Below are 13,546 nucleotides of genomic sequence, written 5' to 3'. Positions count from 1 at the left end.
GCTGCAGAAATGTACTACAGCAATCCGTCAGCTTGCGACTGGATAAACGACCGACATGTTCGACGAATACCTCCAAACTGGGCGCACGTGCTTGCTCAAATTCTGCAAAGGCGTCCGGGCAGCCTTCACCGACGAATTTCTCCGGAGGCCAAGCACGACCGACTGTCAGTTTCTCCTCAACCTGCACGAACAAGTGCACGGATTCCCCGGGATGCTTGGCAGTGTCGATTGCATGCACTGACAATGAAAGAATTGTCTGGTGGCTTGGAGGGGGTCATACACGAGCGGCCACAAAGGCACCCACCCAACCGTTGTACTCGAGGTCATTGCCGACTACCGGCTTTGGATCTGGCACGCGTACTTCGGGGTCCCTGGCTCGAACAACGACGTAAACGTGCTCCACCAGTCCGACCTCTTCGTCGAAGTTTTGGATGGTAAAGCGTCGGCCATCAACTTCATCGCTAACAACCGGCGGTATAAAATGGGGTACTATCTCGCCGACGGCATCTACCCGAAGTGGCCGACCTTCGCGAAGACATGCAGCAGGCCTGCGAACCCAAAGCAGACTCTTTTTGCGCAGAAGCAGGAGGCTGCTCGCAAGGATGTGGAGAGGGCGTTCAGGGTTCTCCAAGCGCACTTCAACATCATCAAAGCCCCGGCTCGTTCGTGGTTCATGGAGAGCATGGTCGACATCATGTATACGTGCATAATCTTGCACAATATGATTGTCCGAGACGAAGGACCCAATGCGGGAAATTGGTTCGACCCCGAATCCCCCGGAAGCTCAACCGCAAGTAGTCCGCCGCGAAGTGGAGCGCATCCGTCTATACAAGAACGGTTGGCTATTCGGACAAGGACACGCGACTCTAGCGCCCACGCCCAACTCCAAGAGGATCTAATTGAGCACATTTGGGAAAACTTTGGCGGAGAAGATTAAATTATGTCATTTTTATTTTTTTAGGATTTTAATTATGTATTTTTTCTATTTTTTTAGTTTTAAGTTGTAATGTTGTTTTACTTTTAATGAAGTGTGTTTTTTAATTGAATTGGGTTGGAAATAAAAATAAAAAATGAAATTGAATGAATAGTAATTTAAGAGACGGTTTAAGGGACGGTTAAGGGACGGAGCGTTGCAGGTTCCGTCCCTTAGTTAAGGGATGTAGTAAAAAAGTATAGTGGGGCCCTCAAATAGTAGTTTAAGGGACGGTTAAGGGACGATATGGAGACAACGTAGTGGATGCTCTTACGTTACTCCCTCCGTCTTCCAAATTTTGTCACGGTTTGATCAGACACGAGTTTTAAAAAATATAATGGAAAGTGGATTGAAAAAGTTGATAGGATGTGGGTCCTACTTTTAAAGTATTAGTTTTATAATAAAATGTAAGTGAGAACAAGTTAGTGGAATATGAGGTCTATTATAAAAATTGGTAAAAAGTGAAATGTGACAAATTTTATGGGACGGTCAAAAATGAAAAAATGTGACAAAATTTCAGATACGGACGGAGTATTTCGTAATATCATATTATCTCGTATAAGTGCTTACTTATATTTATATCCTCACTCATGTTCTGCAAATAATATTTCCTTATTTCTCGCACATATTATATTCATTAATTATCATACATAATTTTTTGGACATCCAAATTTATAGCTTATGATAGTAGTTACAAATTAATGTTACGATGTACCGATAATGCCGAAAATGTTCTGTAGGTCAGAATAATTTAAAATTAGCATGGTGCTTTCAAATCAAATTGAGTAGTCAAAACATTGCTAATCGCTATGCCACAATGTACGATGGATTGTAGCCATTCTACGTTATTTAAAAAAATAATTTATTATGTTTCTAGGGTTATTTTTATATATTTATTTATTTGTATTCATAAGATTTTCTCGCTGCTTATAAATAGCGGATTTTTCTTATTATTCACCAATTCAGTAATTTTTTATACGTCTCTGCATTATGTTGTATTTTTGTTGATCAAACGCTATATGGTATTGAAGGGCAGCATAAGCGATGTTACTTTTACTAATTTTGATATGTAATTACATGGTTTGAAATTTTTTTAGTAAAAATGTATATTGCACAAACAAAATAGTCGAACAAGTTTTTAGTTAATATGGTTGTATTTAGAGAAAGTAATATCCAAAATACCTTTAATAACGAAAGTGTACTAAATATATTAATTTTCTTCATTTCAAAAAAGGGGTAAACAAAACTGTACTATAAGTTTAGAATCGGCAAGAAATATATGACGAAATTTTTATTTGCGTTTTAACTTTTCCTACCAGATCTCAGTTCAGTACTGTTTAGTAAAGTTGCACTTGTATTTATTTTTTACTCCATAAATTAAGATTTTTGTCTTTGTATTATTCTTTTATATACTCTCCCGTCCAATAAAAATATGTGCACCTATCATTTTCAGTCCGTCCCACAAAAATATGTGTATTCCATTTTTGAAAAGTAAATGTCAATTTAATAATATAGGTCCCACTATCGACGAACTCTACTTTAACTATCATTCTCATCATCTCTCTTACTTTACCATACTATTCTCTTTCTCTCTCTTACTTTACCAATTTTGTCTTAATTCTCGTGCTATCTCATCCGCCCATATTTTTATGAGACGGGGGGAGTATAAACGAATGGGAATAATACTATCATCACCATCTCCAAGAATATATACTCTATCTTTATTTACAGTAGAATATATACTCCGTCTCCTATCATCTACTCTATTTTATAGCATAAAATGAATATTACGGAATATTTATTTGTTTGTTTAATGACATCTAAAACTCAAGTAAAACTGATTTTATATAGAACATTAACTGAAGCTATTTTTTGGGATTAAAAATATTAATATTAGAAATTTGTGAAATTAAAAAAGTTGTTGATGCAAAGGTGGCCTCATAGTCGGCAAGGCGTTGAAAGTATATGTTTATATCACATTATTCACATATATAATGCACAAAAAATCACCTAAGATATATTTGACACAGACATGTCATCTTCTTTGAATTTGCTAGTTTATAGAAATTGCACTTCTCCAAAAAAAGTAATTACACGGGGACAGTCATGAATTAGTCATAAAACATACAACAATGGAATAAACTTTGTGCAAACACATCATTAGAGATTTAGAGCACAAGAATGAAGAGAAATACCGCCCTCCGTTCCTTTTAAAATGTCCACCTTTCCTTTTGAGTTTGTCCTAATTAAAATGTTCACTTTCTATTTTTATAAATAAATTCCTCTCTCTTTTATCCTTACTAAAATATTCAACTAAGGTACTTTTTTTTATCTATTTACTCCACCTAACAACTACTCTTAAAATCTCGTGTCATTCAAGAATGTGGACATCTTGAGTGGAACAGAGGTAGTACCTGTCAAAGACCTCGACTTTGATGGGATATATGAAGTTGGAGGGAGTTAGTTAAAACTTCAAGAACAAGAACGCCACTTTCAACCGAGAGCAAGAAAAGCATGCTCCAATCAAGCTTTTATGAGAGCTATTTTCTTCCAGTGTAGTAGCCGTTTCTTCGTGGTTTTTCCAAATAATTCTATCTTTTTGTAATTTCTTGGTTGCTTGTATCCTTTCAATTAAGGATCACCATTTTGCCCATGGATGTAGGCATTACTGCCAAACCATGTAAACAAATTGTGTTAGAGCATCCATAATGGTTTTCGCCCAGCCATATCCCAGCCATAGCCTAGCCACAAACTCCTCCTGCCACATCATCTGCACTAAAAATCCTCCTGGCATATCATCAAAACAAGCAAATAGCCCAGCCATAGCCCAGCCACATCACTCAAAATTATATAAAACAAATAATGAACAATCACACAAAATACGGAATTAAATTTACGCCACAGATACGGGAAAATGCAACAATTTTATTTAAATTTTAAAAAAATTACATTTTAAAAAATTACATTAATAAAAAAAACTAACTTCGAGTTAATAATAGAGATAGTACTCGTTAATACAAGTGATGCGAATGAAAATGAAGTGCAAATCGCGTATATATAGTGTTTCAAAAATTAAAAAAAAAAAACCGCTAGGCTATGCGCTGGGCGATCCGGGCGCTGCAATGGCGCCGAGCGGATCGCCCAGCGCATAGCCCAGCGGATTTTGACCGCCTAGCGCTAGGCGAAATTCATTTCCGAAAAACCGCTCGGCGGTTTTCGGCTCCTGCAATGGTTCGCCTAGCGACCGCCTAGCGCCGACGCTCGGCTAGGCGGTGCGCTAGGCGCCATTGTGGATGCTCTTATTGATTGTTTCTTTTACAAGGGAGGTGTTGAGTCAGATCAAAAGTAAGGGATAGAGTTCGAGATGAATGCTCAGACGACACCCGCTATGACATGTATACAGAAAGATGAATTTGTTTTTGGGGTAATGGTAATGAGGTTTTGTAAGGTCAATGGCGGACACAGGATTTTGGTACTGGGGGTCCAAATTACTACTCCCTCGGTCCATAGAAAATAGTCTTATTCTTCCATTTTCGTCCGTCCAAAAAAAAATAGTCTCATCTTTCCATTTTCATTCGTCTAAAAAAAATCTAATCTTTCCATTTTTTTCGTTAACCAGATTGGATAGTCACTCCCTAATTATCATTCACTTTTTAAGTAATATTGTAGATAAATGAATTAGCTATGAGAAATTTTTTTAAAAAAAAAGTAGTTATGAAAATCAATAAACCACAAAACTCAATCCACAAGAAAATAGTCTTATTCTCCCATTTTCGTTTGTCTAAAAAAAAGTCTCATCTTTCCATTTTCATTCGTCTAAAAAACTAGTCTAATCTTTTCATTTTTGTTTGTTAACCAAAATGGATAGTGGATAATCACTCCCAAATTATCGTTCACGTTTTAAGTAATAATATAGATAAATGAACTAACTATGAGAAAATCTCTAAACACAATAATTATGAAAATCAATAAATCCACAAAACTGGGGGCTAAGGATATTGATCCCATATTTTGCTAGTTTTCAGTCCGCTTCTGTAACCAACTGAGCTAGCGATAATTTGTAATGTATTAGTTGAAACTCAAATGGTTGGGGTGCCAAGGATACCTCATACCTCAACGTAGGTCTGCCTTTGTCTAAGGCGATCTACGAATTGGATTGTCATACACTAGCTCATATAACGAGTTCTTTAGTCTATAGGAAAGTATTGGTTGAACTGAGTTCTACTTCTCATTTGTAATGCACTCCCTCTGTCCACTAAAATCGTCTCATTTTGCTATTTTCGTCCGTCCATCAATAAATGTTTCATTTACTTTTGTACTACTTTTGGTAATGGATCTAATAAGGCTAATTTCATGCATCGGTTATGGGGCTAAATTATGTGATTTCGGTGATCTAACAAGTGTTTGTAAGTTCAGGAAATGCAGGCAAATCAACCGGGCAGACAAAAAATGAGGAAAAGTGAAGTGAAAAGCGCCAGCGATCTACCTGACCGAGGAAATGACGAAAACGCTGGCAGGAAGCAAAAGTGGAACAAGGAGCAATTTCTAAAGGATCATTTTTCGGAGGGTAAAAATGACAAATCATGAAGAAGGAGAGCCCTAGGGATTCGTGCCTCCACTATATAAAGGGACAACAACTTTGAAGAAAGACACTTTTACTTCTATTCAGCTTCATCACTCTCCTAGTTTCATTTAGTTTTAGCTCACTTCACACATATCTCACGCACTTGGTTTCAATGGGGTAATTCTGGGCACTGTGGCAATTTAGTTTAGTTCTGTTGTGTAACACCGTCCCTAAGGGGGCGAGGATACAATCGTTTTTACATTTCTGCTGTTTTTGGTCTAGCCGTGAACTTCTTTGCTGGAAGCTCGGCGACTGCTATTCTGTTAAACCTATTTTCAGTAGCTATGGAAGTTTATGTTTTTCTGTTTTATTTTGGTTTGATGCTTGGTGTTGGTTTTTACTGATTTGGATGCTTTTCGCAATTGGTATTTGAATCGGAGTTGAGATCGGTTGAATTGGAGTTGTTTTTGTTGTTGAATCAGTTAAATCGGAGTTGATGGATGTGGATCTGGTATGAATTGTGGTTTGTAGTTGTGAATCTGATACGTACCGATTGGGATCTGCATGGTTATGGTTGTTTTTACTGTTGCTTTCGATTTGCTCGACCTGATAGTTTAGATCTGGTAGTTTCAGCTTAATCGTAGTGTTCGAAGTCTGATCTGAGTTTGCTCTGTTTCTCTGTGTTTGATGTTCTGTTTCGTTCATGTTCATGTTAATTTGCTGAAGAAGATGAAGATCGTTGGTAGTTAGATTCAAATACGTTTATTTGTTTGCTTTTGCAGCTTTATCTATCGCAGTAGCTAAATCGGGAAATCTGTCACATAGCCTTTTTCTTGCTTATTTTTCTAACTATTTTGGGAAACAATTTACTTGACCTGGTAGTTCGTTTAAACTTTCCTTTGTTAATTCATTTCTCGAGTCATGCATGCGTACATGGTTTTCTTGTTTCCTAGGTCTAGTAGTTAGTTTAGTATCTTCAATTTTCTTACGTCTAATATTTTTAAAAAATCTTAACCCATGAGTTGTGTGGCAGCAGCCGACCCCATTTTTCCAAATCCTTTGAATACTTGCTAACACCTCCGTCTCTGTGGGATCGATCCTTACTTCCATATACTAGCCAATAGTATGATGGGTTAAGGTTTTGAAGCAGTAAAAGGTGTATCCAACGACCATTTCTGATAGATTCATTATCTCCTACACCTTGTGATCTAGTGAATCATCTGGACCTGTTGGATTGAGATTTACCTAGTGCACACACTTTTCTCAGCTACTTCAGGATCCTACAATCCACTATCTTTATCTCACTCACATTTTATTATAAAACAATTATATAAAAGTATGAACCACCTTCCACTAGCATTACATTTCTTAAAATTTGTATCCAGTCAAACTTGACCTTATAATCGTGGATAGATGAAGTAATTATTTTGGATTTGTTAATGACATAGCTAAAATTACATTATATTGCAAGGTGAAATGTGATCCCATTTGTTTAAAATTTGAATTTAATACTACATTGAGAGTCGTTTGAAATTTAAAATCGGGTATTTAGCATCCGGCGACTTTGTTCGTTCATATTATCGCGGATTTCCAATGTTATCACCCATTTAGGTTTAAATGTGTGAAGCCGTTATTAATTGTGTGTCTGTTTCTTTAATATTCCATCACAATTAAAATTCAAATCATGATCGGAGACTCAACCGGACAAAGAGAGTAGCAGCAACCCCAAAATAGAGTGATTTTCCTATCACAACAATGACTAAATCCAGCCGCAGCAAACCATAGGGAGAATCAGTGCCTTGCATTCAACCTGAACCTCATGTATGATTTAACCTTGAATCATCAAATAACAAGTTATACATCGAGTTATGGAGAGTAATTAAGTTACTGAATGAATTTGGTTGCTTTAATTTGATTGTTTAGTTTGAGAATTTAGGATATTTTATGTGAACTAAAAATTATATAAATTTCATGTATTCGTGTAACAATTGGTTTCACTCACATGAGTAACAAAGTGCCCACCTATTGTTCTGTCATATTCTTTGATGTTCTTGTGGCTCGTCTTGTTTTCAATCATTATAACTGCTATAGGTTGGGTTTAATTGGATGGAACCCTACCTTGATGGCTATACATGACACATTAAGTCAATACAATAGAGTGAGTTTGACAGACATGTTGATACCAATGTTATGGTCATATTAAAATGGATATACTATCCAATCCACAACTAAGACTAATGTTACACCATTAGATCTTAAAATGCGTGGATGAGATTAAAGCTCACGTATTTCAATAAATATATAAAATATCAACAAAGGGTAAAATAATAAATTTGTCATAACATAATAATTTTCACAGTTTTTTATATTAACATAGTGACATGAAAATCTCAACACAGTTTTATTGATATTGTAAATGTATTATATTGAGATTGTTTGATGCATTTATTGATATAAAATTTTATTATCAACATTACGAAAATTGAAATAAAAATTATAAAATTTCATCATCCAATCATCGTCTGAACATATGCAATTGAGATCTAGTTAGAATCCTTATGAAATTACCTTTAATTTGATATATTTTTTACGAAAAAATAATTTAAATCAAGAAAGTTACATAAATTTCAAGTTTTGAGATGATCTTGAGGAGGGAGAAAGTGGTTAGTTTTAATGACCATATATAAAAATTGACCTATATACTTTAAGTGTATTTAATAATTTTTTTTAATTCTAAATATAATCCACGTGACATCATTTCAACCATTAGATCTTCTAATCTAATGGCTAAAATTTGGTCTTAATTTGGAATTGATAATTAGTCAGCAATTGATTACCACCCACCAATGTTAAATATAAAGATCAAGAAGTGAGCAAGTTCCGTTTAAGTGTCATTGGCAGGCTGTTGAATGCGAAGCAGTCAATGTCAACGGTGCTATACATTATTTCCTTGCCCGTCAGATAGAGGGCAAATTCATAACCGCCAATGAGAGGTGATTCTCTATTGGTGGGCAAATTGTTAAATTCATCACAAAAGTATATGCAATGATAATTGGACTCAAGTTTGGAACACGAAAGATCGACGGGACTGAAAGTCCACCTGAAGATTGAGATTTTATGTCACCATTTCGATGGTATACATCTAGCACAATAATGGTACAAAACAAGTATAAGGATAAGGGGTTTGGAACTGAATCTAGTACAAAGTCGCAAATTTGATTATAGTTCACACAATACTTCTTGAGCTTAGACAAAACGCAATGAGGTCATGGCTGTGGAATTTGGCTGAGGATGAAGAGGCCAAGTCCTATATAAAACTTAATCCTAATACAAAAATGCAGAATCAAGTGTACGGAAGTCATTGTTAGGTTATTTTTAGGTCATTATAGTAAAGATGACCTAAATTGATCTTAACATAACCTCAAATCCGAATTTTATAATATGACCTATAATTGTTTAACAATGACCCTCCGTGTTTTGGGTGCATTATTAACCGTTAGATTGACAAATCTCATGGTCAGGATTTGGTATTGAGATGCATTTTTGTGGCGATCATTTTCCTATATAAAAAACTTAATCTTAATACAAAAACAAAGGACCAAGCATACGGAGGTCATTTTTATGTCATTGTTAGTGTATTTTTAAGTCATTATAGTAAGGATGACCTAAAATGATCTTAACATGACCTTAAATCCGAATTTTACAATATGACCTAAAACTGCTTAATAATGACTCTCCGTATTTTTGGTGTATTATTGACCATTAGATTGACAAATCTCATGGTTAGGATTTGGTCTGGATTTTTGGTATGCATTATTAGTATTTCATAATTAACATATACTTGTTTTTCGATGAATATTTTCGATTGATGTAATATATCATTATGTGGGAGAGAATCCATGATGGTTGTTATCTTGGTGCGAAAGTCGAATGCATATCCAAGCCAATAACATTTGTGACCAATGAGAAAATAATCTGTAATAAATCCAACTGATTTAGCGATAATTAAATACAATCATAGTTATAGAAATCAATACTAACCCATTTCGCCATTCGTGATTTGGGCCCAAAGACTGTATTTTTCATAGTTGACACTCCATATTATTTATTTTACCATGTAATATAGAATAAACATAAATTTTCTTGGATATAAGCATTAAAATAAGTTAACTATATTTGAGCTGTGCCGTTTGGAATGGACAAACAATAAACTTATTCTAACTCCTTCATATTTCACTCATAATTGAATAGCATTCTAATAGCGTCTATGCTCTGCGCAAAATGGGAAAGTAATAAAAAATTATAATTTAAACATGTTTCATCATACTAGTTATATATAGTAGTTAATATTATTTTATAAAATTGGACATTCACACATTAGAACAAAACTCTGCCACGTTTTTCAATGACAAGCGTAGGTTGGGCAGTACTATTATGTTCTTGCATTCATCCGTCTTATATTTATCCCTGTTGAGCTCACGGGTGCCCTTATTTTTATCTCTGTTAAACTCATTGGTGCCCCTTTCATAAGGTTCTCTGTATTTACAACAAACCCGTGTTTGTTTCTATCTTTTACCTGCCCGATCACCACCAATACACATCACCCAAACCTTATCATCGGCATCAGCATCCTCTAATGATCTCATATATAATCAGTTGACTCTTCTTCATCCGATGGAATTAAATCTAATATCCTTAGCTACATTATAACGTTTTAAACATGTAATGTCAATATTACGATAAAGTTATACTGAAATCATTTACATTAAATGTATATTCGTACTGTCATAGAATGTTGTGTAGTCATGACTCTTATCTAATATCACGTTCCACCTCTCACAACGTGGAAGTGCAGTTTCAATGGTTTTCAATGCACAGGACTAGGCCAAATCAGGTATGAGTTTAATGAGCCATAATTTCAAAGTCCACACAACGCCTTTCATGTGGTATTTCGGGTTTTCCTTAATTTGATTTACCCAAGTTGGTAATATATTTGCTCAAAACATAATATAGTGAACCCCAAGTGAAGTTCTCCCATGCCTCTTCATCTTCAATTAAATTCCACAGCCATGGCTTCATTCCGTTTTGTCCACACCCTAGAAGTATTGTGTGAACTTTAATCAAGTTTGTCACCTTCAAATATGTTCTAGATTTAGTTCCAAACCCCTTATCCTTAAACTTGTTTTTTACCATTATTATGCTAGATATATACCATCGAAATGCTAACATAAAATTCCATCTTCAGGTGGACTTTCACTCACGTCAATCTTTCGTGTTCCACACTTGAGTCCAGTTATCATTGCATACATTTTTGGAGTGAATTTAACCATCTGTCCACCAATAAAAAATCACCTCTTATTGGTGGGTAGAGATTTGCCCTCTATCTGTGGGGCAAGGAAATAGTGTATAGCACTGGATGACATTGACTGCTTCATATTCAACAGCATGCCAATGACACTTAAATAGAACTTGCTCACTTCGTTTGTACTGCACTTCAGATTTAACACCAGCATCAACATGTCGGGCAAACGCACTCTATTGTATTGACTTAATGTGCCTAGTATAGTCATCAAGGCAGGTTTCATCTAATTAAACCATACCTATTTTCATCCAATTAATGCACCAAAAACACAGATGATCATTATGAAGCAGTTTTAGGTCATATTATAAAATTCGGATTTGAGGTCATGTTAAGCTAATTTTAGGTCATCCTTACTATAATGACCTAAAAATTAAATAAACAATGACTTAAAAATGACCTCTGTATGTTTGGTTCTGCGTTATTGAGATTGAGTTTTATATATGACCAAGCATGCAAAGGTCATTTTTAGGTCATTGTAAGTGAATTTTTAAGTCATTATAATAAGGATGACCTAAAATGATCTTAACACGACCTCAAATCCAATTTTATAATATGACCTAAAACTGCTTAATAATGGTCCTCCGTGTTTCTTTGCATTATTGACCATGAGATTGATTTGGTCTGGACTTTGTATTGAGATGCATTTTTGTATTGATCAATACTTAATACAAAAACGCAGAACCAATCATACAAATGTCATTTTTAGGTCATTGTTAGTTTATTTTTAGGTCATTGTAGTAAGGATGACCTAAATTGATCTTAACTTGACCTCAAATCCGATTTTTATAATATGACTTAAAACTGCTTAACAATTGCCCTCCGTGTTTTGGTGCATTATTAATCATCAGATTGACAAATCTCATGGTTAGGATTTGGTCTGGATTATGTATTGAAATTTAACAATGGCGGGTATAGATTTGCCTCTATCTGTCGGGCAATGAAATCATGTATAGCACTGGTTGACATTGACTGCTTCACAATCAACAGTTTCCCAATGACACTTAAACAGAACTTGCTTACTTCTTGTGTACTGCACTTTAGATTTAACATCGACATCAACATGTCAGCCAAACTCACTCTATTGTATTGACGTAATGTGCCAAGTATAGTCATCAAGGCAGGTTTCATCCAATTAAACCAACCTATAATAGTTAAAATGATTTTAAACCAGACGAGCCACATGAACATCATAGAATATGACAAAATAGTAGGTGGACACTTTGTTACTCGTGTGAGTGAAACCAATTGTTACAAGATGGCATGGCCTTTAAATAATTTTTAGTTAACATAAAATATGTGTGTGATCAAATACTAATTTTTTTATAGTAATAACTAATAACTAAATATCAATTTTGTATGTTAAAAATATCAACACAAAGACATAAATTTATCAATCTTCTTGTGTTGATAAACTTTTGTCTTTGTGTTGATATTTAAATTTACATGTTGTATTGATATAATTATATCTTTGTGTTGATAATTTTAATACACAGAATCGAAAGTTATTAGTTATTACTGTAAATTAGTTAGCACACTAACGCAACCCACATAAAATATCCTAAATTATCTTCCAAGTTCAAACTAAACAATCAAATTAAAGCAACTAAATTCATTAAGTAACTTAATTCCTCTTCATAACTCGATTTAAAACTTGTTATTTGATGATTCAAGGTTAAATCATACCGGTGGTTCAAGTTGAATGCAATGCATTGATTCTCCCTCTGTTTTGCTTTGGTTGGATTACGTCATTGTTGTGATCGGAAAATCTCTCTATTTAAGGGTTGTTGCTCTATTTGTCCGGTTGAATCTCTAATAAGGTTTTAAATTTTAATTATGATGGAATTTTATAGAACAGATACGCGGCTAATAACCGCTTCGAATAACATGTTACAAAGAGTAAAAAATCTAGTGATAGGAAGTTATGACGTGAGGGTAAGTGGATTAGTATAACAATAAATTCAAGTTATTCGTGGAATAATGCGATACTTATTTATCGAGCTTACTATTGAGTTACGAATATTTATTGCTCAACCGTGGAATTCCAAATTAACTTTAAATTACGTTAAGCTTTTGGGGAGTAATTCCTCTATAAATATCTTATGCAACTTATATTTTACATCACACACTTTAATGTTTCATACGTTATTTTTAAAATAATATAGTAAGTACTTGTAATTGTTTATGTGATTATGTCTATATGGTTATTTTCTTGATTCTTTTAATACCAGTCGGTATTTGTTTAACAATAGCGGTATTTGATTCGTCACTATTTTCCTGATTAAGAATATTAAGCAGCGTATTAGGTATATTTTAAAACTAACTTAAATGGATACAAAATTGATTCAGTCCCTAAATCAATGTACCTTTAATCATCCATATGTCAACTAAAATATTTACATCTTTTACTTTACTTGATAAAACTACATGAAATTTTAATACTCCATGCTATCCACTCGCCAATATATTAATACAATCAAATGCAGACATCTAACTATAGTAACAAAATACATAAATAATTATAGAGCAAATCATCCCATTTTTTCATCGCTCTTACACCACCCATTTTAATACTAGTATATTTCATTTTGAACCTATATTTTGTACACCTACTCTACAAACAATATGTGTACAATAAAATAAGATGCAT

This window comes from Salvia splendens, chromosome 10 (genome assembly GCF_004379255.2).
Source record: "Salvia splendens isolate huo1 chromosome 10, SspV2, whole genome shotgun sequence".
Taxonomy (NCBI): domain Eukaryota; kingdom Viridiplantae; phylum Streptophyta; class Magnoliopsida; order Lamiales; family Lamiaceae; genus Salvia; species Salvia splendens.
Note: the sequence above shows the minus strand (reverse complement) of the source record.